Genomic DNA, 25,739 nt, shown 5'->3' with positions numbered 1-25,739 from the left:
TTTTACTTTACTGAGTCAGTTAATTTCATTCTATTCTCCTTCTGTCATTTTAGGTGGTAGATGTCCCCGGTAGGTTTTCTATTGTGTTTCATGTATGGTTCCCATATTTGTTCAAATATTGTGATGTTATTTCTTAAATTATATGTTATTTTTTCTAATGGAATACATTTATTCATTTCTATATACCATTGTTGTATTCTCAAGTTGTCTTCTAATTTCCAGGTTGACATAATACATTTTTTGCTACAGCTAGGGCTATCATAACAAATCTTTTTTGTGCTCCATCCAAATCGAGTCCAAATTCTTTATTTCTTATATTACTTAGGAGGAAGATCTCTGGGTTTTTTGGTATATTGCTTTTTGTGATTTTATTTAATATCTGGTTTAGATCTTCCCAAAATTTTTTCACTTTCTCATATGTATGTCCAGATTGCATGAATTGTTGTTCCCGTTTCCTTTTTACAGCAAAAACATCTGTCAGATACTGTTGGGTCCCATTTATTTAACTTTTGAGGAGTAATATATAGCCTGTGTATCCAGTTATATTGTATCATACGTAACCTCGTGTTTATTGTATTTCTCATGGTTCGGGAGCATAGCTTTTTCCATTTTTCATTCTTTATCTTTATATTTAGATCTTGTTCCCATTTTTATTTAGGTTTACACTTGTTTCCTCATTTTCCTTTTCTTGCAGTTTGATGTACATGTTTGTTACAAATTTTTTAATTATCATTGTGTCTGTAATCACATATTCAAAATTGCTTCCTTCTGGTAACCTCAGACTGTTTCCCAATTTGTCCTTCAAGTAGGTTTTCAGTTGGTGGTATGCAAACCTTGTATCATGAGTTATATTTGTCCTTCATTTGTTCAAAAGATAATAATTTATTTCCCAAAAAACAATTTTCTATTCTTTTGATCTTTTTCTCTCCCATTCTCTGAAGGATAGGTTATCTATTGTGAAAGGGATTAGTTGATTTTGCGTCAGTATTAGTTTTGGTAGTTGGTAATTTATTTTATTCCTTTCTACGTGAATCTTCTTCCAAATGTTGAGCAGATGGTGCAGTACTGGTGAATTCCTATGTTGCACCAGCTTTTCATCCCACTTATATAGTATATGTTCAGGTACCTTCTCCCCCATTTTAACTAGCTCTAATCTGGTCCAATCTGGTTTTTCCCTTGTTTGATAAAAATCTGATAGGTATCTTAAATCTTAATTGTGCTGCTCTATAATAATTCTTAAAGTTTGGTAGCTGTAAGCCCCCTTGTTTGTACCATTCTGTTAATTTATCTAGCACTATCCTCGATTTCCCCCCTTTCCATAAGAATTTCCTTATTATTTTCTTTAGCTCCTTGAAGAATTTTTCTCTTAGGCGAATTGGTAACGATTGGAATAGGTATTGTATCCTTGGGAAGATATTCATTTTAATGCAATTTACCCTTCCTATCAGTGTTAGTGGTAAATCTTTCCAATGTTCTAAGTCGTCTTGATTTTTTCTTCATTAATTGCTGATAATTTAGTTTGTATAGAAGTCACGTGATGGAGTAAGAAAATACCAGCCCTCTCCAGAAAAGTTTTAAAAAAGAAAAAACAAAGCTACAAACACAGAAACCATAACAAATTAAAAATAAAAGTGTGGAGAAAATGGCAGCAAAGGAAGAAAAATCAAAAACAATGGGAAGAAAAGAAGAAGGAAGGACGTTGGAGGAGGAAGGTGAAGGCCTTACTGGTATGAGAAGGCCCGCTGTGGAGAGAGAAGACCGCTCCCCCAAACTCAGGACTACAAAAATGGCTCACGGAAGATTCGCGCATGTGCGGATGCGCAAGACAAAAACAACACCGACGGGAGGGGGGACCAGATGAGGAGTAAATCTCCACAGCTGAAACAGACAAGTATAACACGACAGCAAGACTCTCAATAGGAAAACATAGAAAATAACGGGAACAAGAAGGAAGAGAATAAAAATAGGAAATCAAAGAAACAACAGATGACCAACCCAGAGGAAGAAGACCAACACCAAGACACTTCTAATAAAAATAAGAAGAACAAAAACACCCAACAAAATAAAATAAACAATCCAACAAGAAAACCAGAAGAGACAGAGGTAAAGGACACAGATCCTGGAGTGGACTCAGAAGAAGAGGAGGAAGAACATCAAACTCTACACAGAGAAATGGAAGATGAAGGGAAGGGACAGTACATGGATAAAAAATTCTTTAAAGAATATATGGAAACAGTAAAAGAATGGCAGTCACAAGAATTCAGTGAAATAAAAAGAATAAAAAGTACAGAAGAAAAAGTGAATAGATTAGAGATGATCATGACAGAAATAGGAAAAAGAGTGGACAAGGTGGAAGAACGAGAAACAGCCATAGAAATGGAGGTAGATGACTTAAAAAAGAAATTAGAAGAATCTGATAAAAAAGTTAAAGAAACACAGGAGCTGTTAGCTCAGAAAATTATAGTAGAAGAAACAATATAAAGATAGTGGGCCTTAAGAAAGATGAAGAAGGCAAAAATATGAAAGAATTTATAAAAGAATGGAATCCCAGGGTCCTAGGAAGACCAGAATTACAGGAAGAAATGGAAATAGAAAGGGCACACAGAACATTAGCTCCTAAACCACAACCACAACAAAAACCAAGATCCATTCTAGTAAAATTCCTAAGATATACAATAAGAGAAAATATATTGGAGAAGGCAATGAAAAAATTAAGAGAAGACAAAAAAACCACTGGAATACAAGGGATAAAAAAATTTTTCTATCCAGATATAAGTTTTGAACTCCTGAAGAAGAGGAAGGAGTTTAATGCAGCAAAAACAACCCTATGGAAGAAAGGTTATAAATTTATATTAAAAATATCCAGTGGTGCTTAAAATAGTTATCCCGGGGCAGCAAGGCAAACTATTCTCGGATCTGGAAGAAGCACGAAAATTTGCAGAACACCTACAAAACAGACAGAGAGATGAAGAGATATAGCAAGAACAAAAATGACAACAAACTATATATGAAGAGGAAGAATAAAGTATAAGTAAGAACTAAGAGAAAGAAAGAGAAGAAAGGAATTAAGGAGGGAATTAAGAGAGTGAGCTTTGTTATATATGAAGATTAAAATCTTTTCTGGGGGGGCTGGGTGGGGAAGAATAACAGTCACTGTGAAATCAGTTGACGCTTGCGAGCGGGTTCGCAAATTCAAATGAAAAGGGGAGATGTGGTTGCCCGACAAGGGACAAAGGGCAACTCAGAGAGGGGAGGGACTATTGGGGGTAAAGGAATTTTAGATATGGGAATAGTGGAAATATTTTATGTTTTAGAAGTGTTGTCTTACAATGTGTTCAAAAAAGAAGCAGAAATGGATAAGAAGAGAAGGTGGTGATGAGGAAACAGAAAGGAAATATAAACAAAGTATGAAATGGCCATGTTGAACTATACGACTTTAAATATTAACGGAATACATAACCAAATCAAAAGGAAGAAGCTGTTAAATTTACTGAAGGAAGAAAAAAAAATTGATATAGCGTTCGTGCAAGAAACACATTTAACTGAAGTGGAACACAAGAAATTAAAGAGAGATTGGATAGGACATGTAACAGCAGCGTCATATAATTCAAAAGTCAGAGGAGTAGCTATATTAATCAATAAAAATGTACCAATCAAAATAGAAGAGGAAATAATAGATACAGCAGAGAGGTATGTAATGATAAAATGTCAGATATATTCAGAATTTTGGAATTTACTCAATGTATACGCACCTAATGGAGAATATCAAAAATTTATGCAAGATATCTTTTTGAAGATCGCAGATGCACAAGGGAACATACTAATATGAGGGGATTTCAACCTTAATTTGGACTCAAGCGTGGATAAAACTAGAAAAAAGACTAACAGAAAGAACAAAGTAATCAAATTTATAATTAAATCGATGCAGGAAATTCAACTTTTGGATATATGGAGGAAACAACACCCAAAGGAAAAGGAGTATTCATATTATTCGAGTAGACATAAAACATACTTAAGGATAGACCTATACCTGTTATCAGCCCACATTCAAGGAAGAGTTAAGAAAACAGAATATAAAGCTAAATTGTTATCAGATCACTCACCCCTGTTATTGGCAATAGAGCTAGAGGACATCCCACCAAGAATGTATAGATGGAGATTAAACTCCATGCTACTTAAAAGACAGGATTTTAGAGAATTCATTGAGCAACAAATTAAAATGTACTTTGAAATAAATACGGAATCAGTGAAAAATAAATTTATACTATGGGACGCAATGAAAGCATTCATCAGAGGACAGATAATAAGTTATGTAACTAAGATGAAGAAGGACTACAATCGGGAAACAGAACAGTTGGAAAGGGAAATAACAAATACAGAAAAAGAATTAGCAATAAAGGAAGATACAACTAAAAGAGAATTGACAGACAAGAAAATAAAATATGAAACACTACAAACATACAAGGTGGAGAAGAACATAATGAAGACAAAACAGAAATATTATGAGCTAGGAGAAAAAAAACCACAAAATACTAGCGTGGCAGCTTAAGACAGAACAAACTAAAAGAACGGTATTGGCATCAAGGAAAAAGGACAAACAAATTACATATAACCAACGGAGATCAACGAAAACTTCAGGGAATTCTACGAACAATTATATCAAACTGAAAACGAAGGGAAAGAAGACAAAATAGATGAATTTCTAACGAAAATTGAACTACCGAAATTACAAAAAGGAACAAATTAATAAAACCATTTGAAATAGAAGAAATACAGGAGATATTAAAAAAACTACCGAACAATAAAACACCAGGAGAGGATGGACTCCCAATAGAATTCTATAAAACATTCAAAGACTTATTAATTCCTCCTCTCCTGGAAGTAATGAACCAGATTGAAAAAAACAAAACATACCAGATTCATGCAAAACAGCAATAATTACAGTAATACCAAAGATGGGGAAAGATCCACTAACACCAGCATCGTATAGACCAATATCTCTACTTAACACAGATTATAAGATAATAGCTAAACTATTAGCAAACAGATTGGCCGACTGTCTACCAAAAATAGTAAAACTAGACCAAACTGGATTTATTAAAAAAAAGATGAACAATGGACAATATCTGTAAATTCATTAACTTAATCCATGCAGAACAAGGAAAAAACTCCAACAGCAGCGGTTGCTTTAGACGCAGAGAAAGCCTTTGACAGAGTAGAATGGAATTATTTATTCAAAGTACTACAAAAATTCAACCTACCAGAGAAATATATTAATTGGATTAAAGCATTATATAAGGGGCCATTGGCGAAAGTGACAGTAAATGGATATATAATCAAACCAATTTAAATTAAGCAGATCAACAAGGCAGGGATGTCCACTATCTCCCTCACTGTTTGCGTTAGCTATAGAACCACTAGCAGAACTGATAAGAACAGAAAATAAAATAAAAATAAAAGAAGGAATATAAAATCAGTCTATTTGCAGATGGCGTTATAATATACTTAACAGAACCAGAAATATCAATAAAAGAATTACATAAGAAATTGAAGGAATATGGAGAAGTATCGGGGTACAAGAGCAATGCAAATAAAAGTGAGACAATGCCAATGAATAATGCGGATTACAAAGTTTAAGGAAGAATCGTCATTTAGATGGCAAATACAAGCAATGCGATACCTAGGTATACAACTAAATAAAAATCTCGGCCATCTATATAAACTAAATGATCATCCATTAATGAAAAAATTACAAGATGACTTAGAGCATTGGAAAGACTTACCACTAACACTGATAGGAAGAATAAACTGTATTAAAATGAACATCTTCCCAAGGATACAATACCTATTTCAATCATTACCAATTCACCTAACAGAGAAATTCTTCAAGGAGCTAAAGAAAATAACAAGGAAATTCTTATGGAAAGGGGGGAAACCGAGGATAGCACTGGATAAATTAACAGAATGGTACAAACAAGGAGGCTTACAACTACCAAACTTTAAGAATCATTATAGAGCAGCACAATTAAGATACCTATCAGATTTTTATCAAACAAGGGAAAAACCAGATTGGACCAGATTAGAGCTAGATAAAATAGGGGAGAAGATACCTGAGCATATACTCTACAAGTGGGATGAAAAATTGGTGCAACGTAGGAATTCACCAGTATTACACCATCTGCTCAACACAATCAGATTGAATGTGAACAAGTAGATGATTCGTCTTTTTTGTTTGTATTCCTTTTGTACAAAGATATTGTTTTATTGTATTTTATATGTCCAATATTTACTGTTTTTGGAGGGGAGTGGGAAGTGGGGATGGAGGGATGGGGAAAAAAGAGAAAATGTCACGGTGAATATTTAAAGGGATGCATCTGTAAATATATTGGTTGATATGGTTCATAGTGCGATAAATAAAGAATTACAAAAAATAATTCTTCATAGAAATCTACAGAATTTATTTAGCTTAATCAACTCAACCCAGAATAATGCATTAGTTTGGTCCTTGAAGATAGTGGGATAAATATCTTTTGTTTCATTATCTATGTTTTCAGTTCAGATTAGGCCATCCTTTAGGACCTTTTGTTTGTGTGGTGAGGTCTAAAGCTGTTTGCTAACATATTCTTTTTTAAATTTTTTTATTTTTATTTTTCACACTATGAACCATATCAATCAAAATACATACAAACATTTCCCTCTTAAATATATACACAGTGGCATTTTCTCCCCTTTTATCCCTCCCCCCCACCTTCCCTCCCCCCCCTTCAAACCCATTAAACGTTCAACATATACAATACAATAAAACCATTAAGCAATGAAAATAAACAAGAAAATTGTGTCATCAACTTTTACACACTAGATCAAGTCGTTTTGTCTTCTTATCATTTTATGGGGTGGCGGTCCGAGGCAAGCCCTCCCTGTTATGTTCCATGTACAGTTCCCAAATTTGTTCAAATAATGTGACTTTATTTTTTAAATTATGTTTTTTTTTCCAATGGAATACATTTATTCATTTCCATGCACCATTGCAGTATTCTCAGGCTTTCTTCTGATTTCCAAGTTGACATTATACATTTTTTTGCTACAGCTAAGGCTATCATAAATCTTTTTTGGACTTCATCCAGTTGAGGCCCAATTCTTTACTTCTTATTACTTAGAAGAAAAATCTCTGGATTTGCTAACATTTTCAAGGACTGAGTCTTTGTTACTGGTCTCCACCTGTGCCCTGGTGACCCACAGGACCGAGCTCCCCTCGCGCATTCCTACCCTGGCCCTAGCAGCTTACAGGACCAAGCCTCTGACATTGAGCTCTCACCCTCACTCCAGCAGCCTACAGGATCGAGCGTCCTATACAAACACTCACCTTGGCCCCAGTGGCCCATGTAACTGGGCCTCTGCTGTGTACTCTCTCTCTGGCCCCTCCCCTCCGACTTCCCCAACACTCCATTACCTCTCTTCGATCCTTCCAACCTTCTACCTCCTGATCTACTCTACCCTTCTCACCTCGCCAAAACCCTTCTCCCCAGTGATCCTCACTCCATCCTAGTCTGGTCTTCACCATCCCCTTTGACTGTCTCCTCTCGTAGAAATAAAGTTTGATCCTCAGTAGAGGCCTCACTATCCCCCTTCACCCACACCTCAATGGGTTCTGCACATATCTTTAAACTGAAGTCTTCTTCCATTGGCTCCATCTATGTGCCCAGTATTCTCCACCCCCCACTCCCCCCAACCCCAAATACAGACCTCTTCTTCTTTAAACCTTCTTCTTCCTCCTGGACACTTCGTTCCAATCTTCTACCTGCACTGGACTGCCTCTGGGACTTTACCACTTCCTTCACTCATTCCAATCTCACTCCTTTGGAATGCCTGGACCTCTAATCTCTCAGCATAATTTCAAACTTCACCATCAAACCCACAGATAAGGGTAGCAGTGTTGTGGTCTGGTGTACTGTCATCCATCTGGCTGAAGCCATATGAAAACTCTCAGTAATCTCTTACTTACCCCTCCAACAGGACCCCACTAAAACTCATCAAACCACTATCACACACTATTGCTGAACTCATCACTACTGTTCATCACCCTAGAATGACCTCCAACCTCAGTTTCTCAACCCTGCCCAACCAAGATCCACAACCCAATGGTCCCAGCAGATCAATCATGTCTGTGTGCTCCCTTCCTAGCAAACTGGTATACACTTACCTCCATGTCCTTCCTGCAACCAAGTTTCACTGATGGCCACAATAGCGTGTGTCCATCCATGCCTTAAGCTCATCTTCCTTACTATATTTACTATGCTCCTTGCATTAAAATATATGCACTTGAGAGACTGTCCTCCACATGTACTTCTTTTGTTACCAACTACCTTTACCTTCCTCCATTTATATTTTTGTTCTATTCCCTCCATTCCTTCCAGTCCAGGAGTTCTTTCTCCCTACTCTCATTCTGATTCCCACTCCTCTGTCAAACTAGTTTAAACCCTCCCCAAAACCTCTAGCAAACCTGATCACCAGGATATTGGTCCCCCTCCAGTTCAAGTGCAGCCCGCCCTTTTTCTACAGGTTAGACTTTCCCCAGAAGAGGTCCAAATGATCCATAAATTTAAACTCCTGTCCCCTGTCCTAGCTCCTGAGCCACACATTCATCCTCCACAACTTCCTATTTCTACCCTCACTAACACATGGCACAGGCAACAATCCTGAGATTGCCACCCTTGAGGTCCTGCTTTTCAACTGCTCTATGTAATCGCTTTTCAGGACCTCATCCCCACTTCTAATTACATCATTGGTCCCCACTTGGACCACAACTTCTGGCTGCTCATCCTCCCCCTCCAGAATGCTGACTCGATCAGAGCCATCCCTGACCCTGGCACCTGGGAGGCAACATACCAACTAGGATCCCAGATTTCATCCAACAAGCCTCCCATCTGCTCTCCTAACCAGCAGGTCCCCAAATACGATAGCCCTACTCTTTTCCCCCTTCCCTTCTGAGCCAAGGGTCCAGCCTCTGTGTCAGAGGCCCAATCTTGTCCCCTGTAGGTAATTTCCCTCCCAACAGCATCCAAAGCAAAACAGTATACTTATTGAGTGGGGGGGGGGGGGGGGGAGGAACAGCAACTGGGGTTCTCCACACTGCCTGTCTCCCCCTTTCCTCACAGTTACTAATTTCTCTAACTGCTTGGGGTTATTGCCTCCCCATAACTCCTATCTATCACCGCCTCTGTCTCCCTTATGATCATCCAGCTGTAACTCCAGCTTCTTCACCCGGTGTTCCATGTTGCAACTGGATGCACCCTTTGCAGGTGTTGTCATCAGGAACACCTGTGCTGTCTCTGACCTCTCACATCCTGCAATCAGAGCCCTCAACAGCCTCCATCACCCACTCTTCAATTTAAATTAGAGCAATTAAAGATAAACTTAAAAAGAGACTTACCAGACCTTACCTCAGCCCCTGCTCACCCAAGACCCTCGAGCCAAAGTCTAGAAGTCCCACTCCTTCACTATGCCACTCACTCACTAGGCTGGTCCTTTAACAACCCCTCCTTTTATTGGTCCATACTAATTTACTTAATTACCCAATTAAATCCTCCCACAATAATCAATGACCAGCAGTCACCAGACTCTCATGGCTGAAGGCTCCTCATTAAGTGAACAATAAAGTCAGAGGTCCTTCCCTGTTTAAATTCTCCCGCCCAACCAACATCAGCACCTGTGCACTAAGACCCCCACCTGACATTCAAAATCACCCGGGAAAATTAAATAAATAAACAAACCCTTAGAATTAAATAAACAAATACCCAGTAAATAAATAAATATCGACAAACACCAGTGACTGAAGGGTCCTTACCCAGTGTCCTGTATGAGCACTTCTAAGTCCCTTTGCATCTTGGAATTCTGAATTTTCTCCACATCTAAATAATAGTGTGCCCATCTATTTCTTCTTCCAAAGTGCATGATGTACCTTTTCCAATACAGTATTTCATCTCCCACCTCTTTGCCCATTCCTCAGCACCACCTCCTTTATTTTGGTGACACCTGCGAATTTAGACATAAAGCCATCCATTCCATAATCCAAAACATTTATATACAACATAAAAGTCACGCCCCGACACCATTTCCTGCAGAACATCACTGATAACAGGTAGTTAACTAGAATAGGATCCTTTTATTGTTTCTCTTGGTTTCCTGCTGACCAGCCAATGCTCGGCCCATGTTCGAATCCCATGGGCTCTCATCTTGTTTAGCAGCCTTATGTGTGACACTTTGACAAAGGCCCTTTGAAAGTCCAAATATACAACATTCATTGCATCTCCCTTGCCAATCCTATTGTGCTCTCTGCAAAAAAATTGCAATTGTTTGTCAGGCATGATATTCCTGTAAGGAAACTGTGCTGACTTGGGCCTATTTTTTCATGCACCTCCAGGTATTCTGTAATCTCATCCTTGACAATCGACTCTAACAGCATCCAAACTACCATTAATATGTCTATAATGTCCTTACTGCTGCCTCGCTTCCTTCTTTAACAGTGGAGTGGCATTTGTGATCCTCCAGTCCACCGATCCATGCCGTACTCCATTGACTCTTGTAAAATTATTACCAATGCCTCTACAATCTCTATAGCTACCTAATTCAGAACCTGAGGGTGCTTTCCATCCAACCAGAAGGTGTATCTACCCTTAGACCAAGTACCTTCACTCTTGTGATCTTTACCACACTAACTTCTCTTCCAAGAGAGCTATGAGAATCTGTTCTGCTATGTATGTCTTCCACAGTTCTTCTGCCATCTGCTCTTCTCCTAATACAATTTCTCCAGCATCATTTTCTATTGGTCCTATGTCTACTTTGTCACTCTTATTTTGTATATATTAAAAAAAAACTTTTAGTACCCTCCTTGATATTACTTGCTAACCTCCTTTCATAATTTATATTTTCCTTCCTAATCACCTTCTTTGTTGTCTTCTCCAAGTTTTTAAAAGTTTCCCAGTCCTCAATCTTCCCTCTTATTTTTGTTTCCTTGTTTGCCCTCTCATTTTCTTTTACTTTGGCTTTAACTTCCCTTGTCACAGAGGGAATGACCCCTGTGGAAGGTGGAGAGGTGAGGAGAGGGGTTATATGTGTCTAGTGGTGCAGATGTGCGAGTAATGAAGTATATGCCAGGTGAGTGCCAAGTTGATGGTGGTAGAGGGAAAGCTATATTGTTTGAAGAAGGAGGACATTTCTAATGATCTGTCATGGAAGTGCTCATCCTGGATGAAGACACAATGGATCTGGAGGAATTGGGAGAATGGAATGCAATCCTTACCGGGGACAGGGTGTGAAGAGGTGTCGTTGAAGTGGCTGTGGGAGTTGGTGGGTTTGTAGATGTCTGTCGAGTGTTTGTATCCTGAGATGGAGCCAGTGACATTGAGGAAAGGGAGAGTGTTGCTAGATATGGACCATGTGAATTTGAGGTCAGGGTGGAAGTTGACAGAAAAGTTGATGAAGTCAACGAGCTCATTATGGAAACATGAGGCAGCACCAAAGTAGTCACTGATATAGAGAAGGAAGAGTTAAGGGCCTTGCCTGTGAAGGCTTGTGGCCTGAAAAATAAAAGAAAGGCCAGTAAATGAACAGTAGCAGCTAAATAAGCAACTAATACTCCGACAAAATATATCCCAATCGGAAAGATGGTCTCTATGAGAAAGATGCACCATCCTTGATTAACCAGGAACATAATAAATTTTTAAAAATAACTAAAGCATACAAATGTCAAAAATTGGTTTTGATCAGAGAACTGAGATTTTTTTTCAAGACCTCACTGCAGAGGACTAAAAAGTTAATAAGGAGGAAGGAATTAGATTATGAGAGTGAACTAGCGGGTAATATAAAATCATCCAGGAACAGTTGCCATTGATATTAAAAGAAATTAAAAGAGTAGCAGAAGGCATGTGTAGGACCCCTGGAGAATGAGACTGGTGAATTCATAGCAAGAAATGGTAGATTATTTAAATGAATGTCAAACTAATACCAATGGTGAAGGGCACTGCAAATATCCTAAGAATAATAAATGGGATATTTTCAAATAGTGGAGAAGAATTTGTAATAATTCCCATTATGAAAGGCAAAGAGTTGGAAAACAAGTTGTCAAGAAGTGATGGTCTGTATCCAAGGGTCTTTTTGAGGAGGTGCTTTATCAGTGGAATTGTTGATCAAATTGCTGGATATTAAACCATGGTCTTACCCAACCTTTGAGATGGCCATAACAGATTCTGCAGCACGATCTGAAGTTGCGCAGGGCATTACTCCCCGGATGAGAGTTTATTCCCTAAACTCCTGATCTTTAAATCCTGAACTTTATTAATCTCGATGTTATCTCATTGCTGCTTGTGTGAGCTTGCGACTTGTGTGAGCTTGCGACATGCAAATTGTCAACCATGTATTTTATATTGCAATGGAACCATGACTTTAAATTACTTCATTATATTTGAAATGCTCTGGGATGACAATGTTCTGAAGGTTAAACAAATGCAAGTTATTATTGCCTTCAAAGGGAATTTGCTACATCCAGCGTCTGTATTTTTCACCTCATCACAGTTGCAGAAGCTTAACTGGGTGATTTGTCTCAATACCATAGATATAAGAGCAGGGCATGAGCTGCAAAAATGGCTTACCTTACAATCCGCAAGTATCTCTCTAACATCTATAGGCAGGATTCTGATGGAGCACTCTTCACAGTTTGGATGAATGGAAGTACAGGACCCAGATGGCTTCTTTATCAGGGTTTTACATTAAATGTCCATCTTTCCTTTCCTTTCAATTGAGTGGATAGTAAAACCCCTGTTATCCAGAATTCAAGCACCCAGCAGCTGGAATTTTTTTTAAAAAACAAGGAAAATAAAAAGGTAAAAGATAAAGTCATATGGAAATTAGCGCTCCTTACCGTTAGTTTGCCAATCACACAACCTCAAACAACTGAAAAGTTCACTTATACAGCATCTGCCAATCCCCACATATGCCAGATAACAAGGGTTTTACTATACTTGGTGTAGGATGCCTTGCAGAAATTTGTTGAACTTACTTCAAACTTCATGACTCTTATCTTTAAGAAACAAAGATGGCAATATGATGGTAAAACTGTTACATTCTGTAACCTATCAAGTCACATCTTTCTGTTTAACAATTTTTATATTTACCACTTAACCCAATCATTGGGAAACCACCACGATAAGAACAGCAAAGGTTTAACCTTCTTAAGACCATAAAATCTTAAGAAGACTCCATAAACTTCTACAGGTGTACCGTGGAGAGCATTCTGGCTGGCTGCATCACTGCCTGGTATGGAAGCACCAACTCTCAGAACAAGAATAAACTCCAGAGGGTTGTTAACTTGGCCTGTGACATCACAGGCACCAGACTTCACTCCATCGAGGACATCTACAAGAGGAGGTGTCTTAAAAAAGCAGCCTCTAACTTCAAAAACCTGCACCACCTAGGCCATGCCCTCTTCACTCTGCTACCTTTGGGGGAAAGGGTACAGGATCCTAAAGACGAGCACTCAGCGCCACAAGGACAGCTTCTTCCCCGCTGCCATCAGGTTCCTGAATAATCAATGAACCACCGACATTGGCTTACTTTTCGTGCATCTTTATTTAAATTTTTAAAAAATAGTAATTGTCAAAAGATGGTTATAATATAAATGTTTGCCTCAAAACACCGAATTTCTGACTTGTACATGACAATAAATCCTGATACTGATTCTAAAGAATTAGGGAGAAAGTGCTAGCTTCCCCTACAAGTTGAAAACACCAAGGAAATGAGTATATTTAGGTTTATAAACATTTTTGCACATTTACCAAGATATCTACTTTGTATTCCAAGTGGCCCATGTGTGTAATATGAAGTGTGAAATACAAAAAGAAATACTGGATGTGGATTGGAAATAATCTCATGCTGCAAGTTTCTTGCAGAACTGTCCTTTTATTTTCCCCCCGATGAGGGGTTTTCTTTCATTCTCCCCCTCTCCCCTTTATCATTGTTTCTCTCCTTTACTCTCTTTCTCTATCATTCTCTCTCCCTTTTATTGTTCTCGCTGCCTTTTTGCGAGGCTTGACTCGGGAATAGTGTTAAAGCAGGTGGGAGGAAGCTGTATCTGACTTAGGGATTTAACAATTGAACATTTATTTCAGAAGAATAGATAAAAATGTGTTATAAATACTTAGTGAAATTATCATAATTAAGTTGTCATTCTATATTAATCACACACAAAGTCAGGTTAACACTCTTTCTCTCTTTATAAGTGGAATGTAACCTATAAGTGCATCTAGAATTCTCTGCTTTTATATTTGGTGAAACCATAATCATGAAACAAGATTCTCATAATAGAAACTGTCCACACTGAGGGGATAAAATTGAACAACAGTGGTGCTACATAAGCTTGGATGAGTAAGGGTTGCAAGTACCTGAACACTTTCATTGGCTTACTCTAGTTCTCCCATCTTCATGTCCCTTTATTTTGGTGCCACTGAAGATTTGGTTGAGAAGGCAAACTAAACATATCATCATTTGGGGCCCTGTCAATACCAAACGATGAAATCCCAAAGGGAAAGGACAATGCAGCTGGTTTCACTTTGGCTTCTCTCACTACTGGAAACTCAATGGGTTACATGCAAGGAACTTCATTACAGAATGCACATGGCCAGTGAGAAAATACATTATTTCACATGCCAAGCTTAGTCTCTCCCAAAGATTCAGAGGCGAAACCAGTTAGAAACGGATACACACACTCGCAGAAACTAAGTACAATAAAATTCCTTTTATCTGGAATGCAAGGTACCGACAGCCTCAAGCAACCAGCAAAAAAATTGGTAAAAAAATACAAAAGTATAAAATTGGCACTCCTCACAATTACTTCCCCAATCACTCAATTCACTAATCCAGAACGTGGATGCCCAATACCAGGAGTTTTACTGTATTTGTCAACAGATGATTTGTTTTTTTCCAGAGTGAGTATAGAGACTTAAATTACTCTTAACATCCATGTGTGAGGAAAAAAAGTAGAGTACTTTCTGTCCTGGCTTCTGAATGAGTCTATTAATAGAGCCTGGCATATGGGTGTGGGATAAAAACACAAATGTAATGTCTGAGTGTATTCCTTCCAACTGACCGTAGGTTTAAACTTAAGCCTACTTCTCACAAAATACCTAGTGGAGTGAGAAGGATTGTTCTGTGAACCAACAGGTTATCTCAAACATCACATACAATATGTAAAGATCAAAACTTACAGAGCAGAGGATTGCAATGAAAAGGAAAATCAGTTAACACCCAGTAAGGACATTGTGATGGGCTTCTTTCAGAAGCCTGATGGTGGCAGGGAAGAAACTGCATTTGAGTCTTTAAATATTAAATGTGGACATATAGCTCAGTAGCAGGCCCTTTCAGCCCACGAGCCCATGCCACCAAATTGACCTACAAATCCTGGAAGTTTTTAAAACTATGGGAGGAAACTGGAGCACCCAGAGGAAACACGGGGAGAACATATAAAGTCATTACAGACAGCAGCAGATTCGCATTGGCGCTGTAACAGTGTTTTGCTGACCGCTACACTATTCATGCCATTTGTTGGTGAGCGTTTTTGTGGTCTTAAGCCTTTGCCATGTTGGCAGGAGAAAGAAGAAAATGTGTCCAGGGTTTCATGGGTCCTTCAGTATGTTGGCTGCCTTTTCTGGGCATTGGGAGATATAGATGGTGGAGAAAAAAGTTTGTGTTATGTTCTGAGCTGTGTTCACCACCTTCTTTAACTTTATCCAGTAAGTCTGCAGTTGATGGTGCACTTGGTTGAGGGACGGCAGAATATGGTGCCTTCATCCTCCTTGAAAGTTATCAGTTTGCTTTCGTCAGAATCAAATCAGAATTTGTTATGAAATTTGTTGTTTTGCAGCAGCACCAGTGAAAATGTTACTAGAAATTGTATTTCAAAATAAATAAATAGTGAAAAAATAAATGTGAGCTCGTACCAGTCTCAGAAATCTGGAGGTAGAGGAGAAGACGCTCTCCTTGTGCCACTGCGTGCTCATCTTCAGGCTCTTGCACCTTTCTCCTGATGATAGTAGTGTGGAGGGCATAGTCTGGGTAGAAAGGGCCCTTGAGGATAGAACACCATCTCTTGTAGATGTTCTCGGTGGAGACAAGACTGATGTCTGTGATATTGCTGGCCGAGTTAACAACTCTCTGGAGTTTTTCCCCATCCTGTGCATGGGCACCTCCAGGCAGTGATGCATCCAGTCAGAATGCTCTCCATGGGACACCTGTAAACCTTTTCATGAGTCTTTGGTGACATAACAGTGTTTTAATATTCATCCTTAACATTTGCTGGAGTCTCCCTATGATGAAAAGAACCTCAAAATGTGATGCAAACAGAAACATACTTTTTTGTCTGTTGCATCAGCATGCTTGTCCCAGGTCAGGCCATTAGAGATATCTATTCCAAAGAATTTGAAGCTGTCTACTCTTTCAATTTCAGCACCATTAATGTGGAAATGGTTGTGGACTCTACCTTTTCTTCTAACGTCAATGATCATCTCCTTCATCTTATTGATATTGGCATCATGTCACTAGACTTTCAATCCCTTTCCTAAATTCCATTGCCTGGCCTACAAGTGTGGTGTCATTGTCAAATTGGAGGATGGCGGAACAATCAGGTGAAGAGAGAGGATAGTGGAGGACTGAGTACAGATCCTCGTAGAGCACGAGTGTTGAATATGATCATGGAGGAGATGTTGTTTATTGAAAGGAGAGTGAGAATTTCCTCTTTGGGAGATAAGGAAAAGTGTTTTGTCTGAAGACCTCTATTTGCTTCTGAATAATTCTGATATATAAAAACAACATAGTTTGAGCAGAAGTGTGTGATGCAGGGTTCTTTTAAACTGTACAGTCTTGCTGTGGCATCGGTGAGAGGAAGAGCTTCAACATCTTCCAGTATCTCCACACATCTCCACAGATTGCCATGAATCACTAATCTGCACACAACTAATTAATAACAAGGCTTCTGATATTAGCCATGGCTCTCAGATCTCAAAATGTGATCCATGTCATCAAAGTTGTTTAAAAATTGGGCTGGAAAGTTCATCCCAGTGTAATTTTACTGCAAAGTTCAATCCTTGAAAAATTAACATTTGTGGTTTTATTAAAGATATAAAATGTAATCAATAGCAGAGTTGTAATAACCAAGCTGAACATTTGCTGGAGCCCCCTAAGATGAAAAGAACTTCAAAACCTGAAGAGAAAATGCTGGAAATTCTCTGCAGGTACACCAAGAACTACAGAAAAAGAACAAGAGTTCATGCTTCAGATCGAAGAGATTTCATTAATCCTGCATGCATAAACCCTGCACATTTCAATGTTCCCCCTTTAACTGACAGTGATTCTTCTTGGCAATCTCAATCATTTCCTTTGGCATTGCAATACAAAAAGGTTACAGACCCAATTTAAAATATTAATGCTACTTCTGGCACGAGTTGTACAAATGCGTCTCATACCTGGTGTGTACACTGGTGGGCACATTTCATAACTTCAGGTTATTCACATTTACTCTAATGTTCACGTTGGCATCTTTATTCAGTTGCATGACTTATTCTTTGTTCTCAGACAGCTATCCCTGCATCTATTGTATTTTATGTCAACTAGTCCTCTTCATTGTAAGGAACAAGCACCATGACTTAATATAAAGAAGCAGACACACTTAATTCCAACATAGGCATACTCACATTTGGATTGACTCACAGTGTGTCCTTTATATTGATTAAGTGGTTGTTCATCTAGTTATCCAGTGCCTCAACACAATTATGCATTCACACTGATTCTTCAATTCAACATTAGTTACAAAGAGTCCTTTGACAAATAAAAGTAAGACTCCTGATTTAATTGATTCCCCTAGTGCTCAAATTGATTCTTGCCCTTAAGGATCCAGATTTGTTCCTGCAGTTCTTCCATGATCTCTGAATCAGAATCAGGATTTATTGTCAAGAACAAGTCATGAAATTCAATGTTTTGTAGCAGCTCGATAGTTAAACATACATCTTATAACCAGCGTACAATATCACTTGATAAAAAATAAAATAGTACTAATACTGCATGAAATTATTCAGGAATCTGATGGCAGCGGGGAAGAAGCTGCCGCTGAGTGCTCGCCTTTAGGCTCCTGTATCCTTTTCCTGATGGTAGCAGAGTGAAGAGGGCATGGCCTGATGGTGGGGGGGTCTTTGAAGATAGAGGCTGCTTTTTTTAAGACACCACCTCATGTAGATGTCCTCGACGGAGTGCAATCTGGTGCCTGTGATGTTCTGAAGTCCACAATCATCTCCTTGGTTTTGTTGATGTTGAGCATAAAGTTGTTGTTGATCTATCTCCCTCCTGTACGCTTCCTGACATCGGCAAACTTGTAAATAGCATTGATACATCAAAGTGCTTTTTGAAGGTATGTGAGAAAATTTATAACTCATGTGCCAAATGTGTTCCTGCTTTATCTATGATTAAAGTTTTTTTATTACTTAATCAACCAACCCAGCGTAAATGATATGTGAATGTATTTAATTTGGCACCTTTTCGATAAGAACTCATTTATTAGATCTATGGTTCCCTCTTTATTTCTACCATACTTACTCACATGAATTATAAAAATATACAGTATAGAAGCAATGATTTCTTCATGGTCTTGGTTCCAAATCAGAAGGTTGAGAGTTCAGATCCTACTCCAGAGAACTGAGCATAAAAATTCATTGCAGCGCAAGTTCAGATTTCTTCCAGCTAGATGTAAAATGGTCAACGAGAGAAAATTAAAAATGAACATTGTGGAAATACACAGCAAACCAGGAAGCATCTATGAAAACATTTTACGGAGATAATTTTTCATCAGAAATTAAATGAAACAAAGAAGACATTTAGAGATGGAACTACAGCTTGATAACAGGCCCTTCTGGCCCACAAGCCCATACCACCTAATTACACTGATTTGACCTACAACCCCCATACATTTTGAAGGGTAGGTGGAAAGCAGAACACCTGAATGAAAGCCACACCGACACAGGGAGTATATACAATCTCCTGACAGACAGCACCAGATTCAAACCCAGGCCGCTGGTGCTGTAACAGATTTGTGCCAACTGCCACACTAACCATAAAAGAGAGAAGAAAAATCCGAACACCAAGTTAAGCAATGTTTAGTTGATGACTTGTTATCTGAAAATGTTGAACAAAATATTGAGTCCAGTAGCTTTCATGACCAGTCAGATGATGAGTTTACCAATGTTCCCACGGTAGGGAGTTGTATAAAGGAAGGGGTGAGTCAGCACACAGGATGGAGATTGAACACTTGGCTGAATGGTGCATCAACAACAACCTTGCACTCAATGTCACCAAAACTAAGGAGCTGATTATTGACTTCAGGAAAGGAAAGCCAAAGGTATATAATCCAGTGATCAATGGGGAATCAGAGGTGGAGAGCGTAAGAACATTTAAGTTCTTGTGAGTCACTATCTCGGGGGATTTTTGCTGGACACAACACACCAATGACATTATGAAGAAAGCATGCCAGTACCTCTACTTCCACAGGAGTTTGTGGAGGTTTTGTAGGACACCAGAAACCCTGGCAAATTACTGTAGAGGTGTGGTGGAAAGTATGCTGACCGGCTGCATCATGGTCTGGTATGGGAACACCAATATCCCTCAGCATAAAACCCTCCAAAAGGCTGTGGACACAGCCCAGGACATTACAGGCAAACTCTCCCCACTATTGTGTACATCTACAGTCAATACTGCTATTGAAGAGCAGCAGCAATCTTCAAAGACCCTCACCACCCAGCACACGCTGCTGCCATCAGAAAAGAGGTATCGGTGCCACAAGACTCGCACCACCAGGTTCAGGAACAGCTGCTCCCCCTCCAACATTAGACTCGTCAATGACAAACTCGCTCAGGGACTCATTTCAGGACTTGTACTTTTGCACTTTATTGATTTTCTTTTTGTTCTCTCTGTATTGCACAGATTGTTTACATTTGTTATCTGTTTACAGTTCTTTTATTTGCTTGCATGTTTACACTGTGTACAGTTTATTTTTTGTACCCTCAATTAGTGGTAATTCTGCCGCACCCATAGGAAAATGGAATCTCGATTTTATGTGATGCCATGTATGTACTCTGACAATAAATCAGAAATCTGAGATACTGATCTTCAATTGCACGTCAAGCATCATTTGAACAGGGTAGGAGGCCAAATGTAGAGATGTCGGAGGGTAGCAAAATGGAGCATTACAGTGATGGCCACTGAAAGCACAGGATCACTTTGTGAACTGAATGGATGTATTCTGGGGTTTTTGATTTCTCTATATAGAGGCCACATCCAGATGACCAACTTAAATTGGAAAAGGTACAAGTAAATCACTGGGGGTTTACCTCACGTGTCCTTCCATCAACACTGCTCCAACACAGTATCATTTAATTTCACTGGTGTTTGTGGAAATTTTCAGAATTTCTAATATGACAACAGAAATCATATTTCAATAACTTAATTGGCTATCATCTTAAAAGTGAAAATGGAGAAATGCAAGTCATATTTTTGGAGTAAGTACTTCACAAACCTTTCCATTAACTAAGGTTCACAGAGCCCTAAATGCATTTGTATTAAGTCATCTGAGGTTTTTTTTTTAAACCTTATCTTACATTTGTCTAGATCTGATTTCTTTCAGTCTCTACAGAATGGAACCTTTTAGCATTAAACATGAAAATCTGCAGGTGCTGGGGTAAAATGCATTCCAGGGAGGCAAGCTTGCAGTCCCTGATGGATACCAGATAGACAAACCCCTTTAACCACTGACTGATGACATCTGCAATCTTGTGTTCATTAGTGATACAGGAGGATCCCATGTTATGGCTGTTCAAGTCATGGATTTCACCCTTACAAAATTATCAGATCACCACCCAAAAAATGGAAATGCAGAATAAAATTCACTCTATTGGAAGTTATATGGCGGGAAACATAAATAAACATCAATTACAAAAGAACCCACATATTTTGTCAGGTTTTAGTTTTAATAAGATTTGGATTTGACATTACCATGATAATTGGATTGGTGGTCACAGCCAAAGCTTTCCTTCATCTCATCCTCATTAATCCAAGGACATGAGAACAGACATCTCAGACTGCATGGCCACACCCTTCATCTGTAAAGTATTTTCTCTGAGGTGCCACATTGTGGGGAGCTACTGTAGCCATGGCAAGCTCCGTTCCTTAAGAACTTGACTCACTTATGCTTAGATACTACACTTCATCCCTTTGCCCCCTCCCCCCCAACCCCACCGAACTACTTCCAGACCACCTATGGTCCATCATCTCTGTAGCTACTTCAGTGAAGATCCAAGGATGAGGTCCAGTAGATTTGTCTACCTCTATCGGTTTACATAGTAACATTCCTGTGGTAACCAAGATTATTTTTATTTCCTTATTTCCTTCTTTAACCCGCAGATTTTTCCCCTCAGAAATTTTAATGTCTTCTATCATGAAGACAGGTAAAAAGACTTTATTCAAAGCTTCTGTCATTTCCTTATTTCCCAAATTCATCCTCAAAAGGACCAGTGTGGGGTCTTGGTCTCCTTTCTTTATGTATAGCAGCAGATGTTCTTTAGGCCATTTTAAAAATATTTATCGCTAGTTCACTTTCATTCTCTATTTATTTTAAGACTTCCTTTGCTGATTTCAAACATTTCCTCAAATTTCTGGATTTTCATGTATATTTGCAACACTTATAGACCAACCCATCAGTTACTATTCCTTATATTCACACAAACTAGTGTTATATCTTTTGACTCGTGGTTATTTTCAGTATTGTACTGACCACATCCTTTCTTAACAGATTTATTCTGCATTTTGTTTGCTTCCTGAATATGTTTCTGAAATGTCAACTGCCCCAAATATTCAGTTCCCTGCCTTGTTCATCTTGCAACCACGTCTCTTCAACGGCCATCAGAGTATACCCTTTAATGCTCTCAGCTTATCTGTCTTGATATGACACTGTTTGCAGGCATACTCTTATCTTTGTATGTTCTGTCTCCTCTTGTCTGCTTGTTGTTATCCATTTTGCTTCCTCTATCATGTCCCTTCTCTTTAAATTTCTAAATTCCTCCTTTGCAGAACCTAGCACATGAACTCTCCCTGCTGCCAACCCCACCTACTTATCTTAAACCCCTATTAACAGCTCTATAAATTCAATATCCCATGACTCTGGACCCAAGAGTAAACAGAGCAGACCCCTTTTTACCTATCTGTGGGACCTTACCCTGGTCCCACATACCTCAGCACAGATAACCCGTGTGGTCATGCCCACCACAATATAGGTTACTTAATTTGTCACTAAACTTTATAGATTAGCTATATCTATAAATTCTATTATCTCATTAATATTCTAATTTTAAGGTACTAATTTTAGTTTTATTTTTGTACGAGGTTACAAATGAGAACCAATCACTTCATGCAAAAGGAATTTTAAAAGCCTGCAATACTCACCATCCAGTTACTTTACTGCCTTCTTCTAATCTATTTTATATCTTTTCCCCTGTTCCTCAGGCTCTTATTTCAGGTTTCCACCACTGATGCTATTTATTAATCCATCTCAGACTGTTCTACAGTCTGGATGACCTCTTTCAACTGCATTACCCAATTGTCCCCTGCTGCATGCCATAGACCTTGCTGATATTGGATGAACCAATTATTTTGCAAAAGATAGGTAATTTAGGGATTGGTTAACGCATGAAGTGAGGCAAAATCTGGTCTGTCTGATATTCAGTACATCTGATGATCATCAGAATCAGGATTTATGGTCATGAAATTCAGTGTTTTTGCAGTAGCATCAGAGAGCAAATATTCATATTATCATCATCTTACAACATTACAATTAAAAAAAAAATAAAAATAATCGTGCATGAAAAGCAAAGCAGTGTCTTTGGTTCATTGATTGTTCGGGAATCGGATGGGAGCCGGGAAGAAGCTGTCCTTGCGCCGCTGAGTGCTCGTCTTTAGGCTCCTGGACCTTTTTCCTGATGTTAGCAGAGTGAAGAGGGCATGGCTTGGATGGCGGGGTCTTTGATCATGGGGCAAAACCCAACTTTTCCCCTCCTAGCCATGCTCTTTTTTGTGCATCTTTATTCCTTCATTCGCAGGGGTGTCCCTGGCTTATCGAGGGTTGGATCTTGCCTTCAGTCTGCTCATTGGGGTCCAATGTTTCATTCATTATTCTGTGGTATCAGTGTGTGGAGTAGCCACACTTGCACACCTTGATGTAGAGATCTATGTGTGTGCTGGCACTTCAGTATTCCAACCAAATGCTAATCAGCCCAAGCCTGGAATCTCCTCGAAATTGGTGGGGAGATCCCTGGGTTCAAATTGAACCTTACTGGTTGGTCATGACCCTTTACTTCAGACTTATTTTCTGGCAATGGGATTGAATTCTGGAGAAATGGTTGGTTGTTTAAACAGTACCACTCTATTGTTTGTGTCAATGCTAAGCATGTGATTGGTTCTGGTCTGGGAGCCTTACATGCTCAATCGTGACTGGTGCACCCAACTGCTCATGAGAGCTTTACATTTCATTGGACTCAAATTGTACAGATCCCTTTAGTTACTCACTCATTAAGAGTCCCGACATATACTTGATAATGCACCATTAATCCACGGAGCATGGATTTGCCTCTATTTTTCACTAAGCAGTCTTTTTCTCGTCTTCCCATGCAATGTGTACTCGGCCTTGTGTACAGGCATAAAAATATGAGCAAGAAAAATCAGAATGAGGTTCAATCTTCAGAATAATGAGTTTATCACTAATTGTGGCAGATGTTATGCAATCATCACCAATGTTTTAACATCCACTAATACCCAAAGGAATGCAGTCTTTTTGGCATTTTATTCAAATCATGGCACTTTATCAGTCTTTGCAAAGCATGGATTACAATTAGTAAAGAAGAAGTAGGCTTTGTTAATAGTCTGTGCATAAAAGGCTAGGCAGTTGGTTGAATAAAAGTGTACTTTAATTCAGTCCCCTAATTCAAACTGCTATACATCAAGGATGACAACATGTCATTGGAATGTTTTGTGTTGTAGATTCAGGATTTTTATCTGATATCCTTGTTTATCCTTTATTCCAAGTCAGTGTTCAAGCCTTGCTTGTGGTCTGGTTGTTTTCTTTCACCCAAAGAATGTTGATCATTGAATGATGTCTGCGCTAAATGGAATGCCATATTAAACAAAATCTCTTCTGCCTCTACGTGATTTGAATTTGAGGAGATTTAGTATACCACCAAACACTAAAAGATGGATTTCCAGTTTTTTCACAAAATGTCTCCAGCAGGTGTACGTGAATGGAAAAAGCTATAATGGCATCCAGTGTTAAGTGGTTCACCCCAGGGCAGTGTTAGGCCCACATTTGCTTTTACTCTACATCAATGATGTACACAGAAAATTCACAATTCACGGACGACTGTTTAGTATACCACCTAATTAAGTCAGCTGATGATGAGGAGGGTCTCCAAAAGGATCTTGATGGCATAGTGGAATAGTTACAAAAGTTGGGCATACAGTTCAATCCTTCCATGTGCATCAGCAGGAAGAGAAAAGCTCGCAAAATGTCATACAAAATCCTGGGTGTCACCCTTAATGAAACCAAACAGACCAAATTCTTTGGCATCAAAATCCAGAATGACCTGTGCTGGAATGATCAAACATATATAACGGTGAAGGCAACAGGAGTCCTACATTTTCCGAGACGCAACTTCCAACATTGTTCAACTTCTGTCAAGAAGTTGGACCTCACCCTCGTCAGACCACATTTGGAATACGCAGTAGCTGCGTGGGACCCAGATGCAAACTAAAACATTACTCCTATCGAACAAGACCAGAAACAGGCAGCCCGATTTGTCACAAATACACATGGAAGAGAAGCAAGTGTTACAAAGCTCTTGGATTCATTAAAGTAGAGCTCTTTCCAGACAGACATAAAGCACACTTTTTTTTTACAAAATGCTGAACTGCCAGCTCAATATAGAGAACCAATCCTACACCGAACCCAAGCCTGCCAGGAGCAGACGAGGCCACGCAACCCAATTTGAAGAGCTATCTTCCAAGACAGATGTGGACAGCAATTAATTCTTCCCCCGTACAATTAAAGCGTGGAATAATCTTCACCCTACCATACTCGCACAACCAGACCCAATTACATTTAAGACATCTCTTCTTCAAAGATCTCCTCCTTTAAGCACACCCTCCCCCACCTCCAGTTTATATTCCATACAGAATACTTTGAAGGATCAAAAACCGAAGACTCTTGAATATTTCTACAGGTGTGCCATGGAGAGCATTCTATTGGTTGCCTATGCACAGGATATGAAAAAGTTCAAGGTTAAGTTGGCCAGCAATATCACAGGCACCAGACTTCATTCCATCAATGACATCTAAAGAGGCAGAGTGCTAAGAAAGCAGCCTCTATCCTCAAAGACCCCCAGCACCTAGGCCATGCCCTCTTCACTCTGCTGCCATTGGGAAGGAGGTACAGAAACTTGGAGACGAACACCCAGTGGAACAAGGACAGCTTCTTCCCCTCTGCCATCAGATTCCTGAATGGACACAACCTCACTTTTTCTTGCACTATTTATTTATTTTTGAAGTGTAATGTTTGGCAGTAGGCCTATCACAGTGCAAACAACACATTTTGTGACATGTTCATGATA

The 25,739-nt window shown here is 39.0% G+C and overlaps 1 protein-coding gene across 9 annotated transcripts in view; it reads right to left on the bottom strand.

The window, feature by feature from the left end:
• Nucleotides 1-22,660, bottom strand: part of LOC138740295 (NALCN channel auxiliary factor 2-like) — a 330,405-nt gene extending 307,745 nt beyond the window's left edge. For 2 of the 9 annotated variants that reach the window (XR_011342809.1, XM_069892736.1), the window contains exons 1-4: nt 22,528-22,660; nt 18,638-18,777; nt 12,648-12,842; nt 9,845-10,032 (exon numbers count right to left, since the gene is read on the bottom strand). The gene's annotated coding sequence lies outside the window, so the exon portion shown is untranslated. The other 7 variants (XM_069892738.1, XM_069892741.1, XM_069892742.1 and 4 more) reach the window with 7 other exon arrangements.
• Nucleotides 22,661-25,739: the final 3,079 nt, after the last annotated feature.

Source organism: Narcine bancroftii, chromosome 8, assembly GCF_036971445.1.
Source record: "Narcine bancroftii isolate sNarBan1 chromosome 8, sNarBan1.hap1, whole genome shotgun sequence".
In the NCBI taxonomy this organism is placed as follows: Eukaryota; Metazoa; Chordata; class Chondrichthyes; order Torpediniformes; family Narcinidae; genus Narcine; species Narcine bancroftii.
The sequence above is the reverse complement of the archived record's forward strand: the minus strand, read 5'-3'. Positions and strand labels throughout refer to the sequence as shown.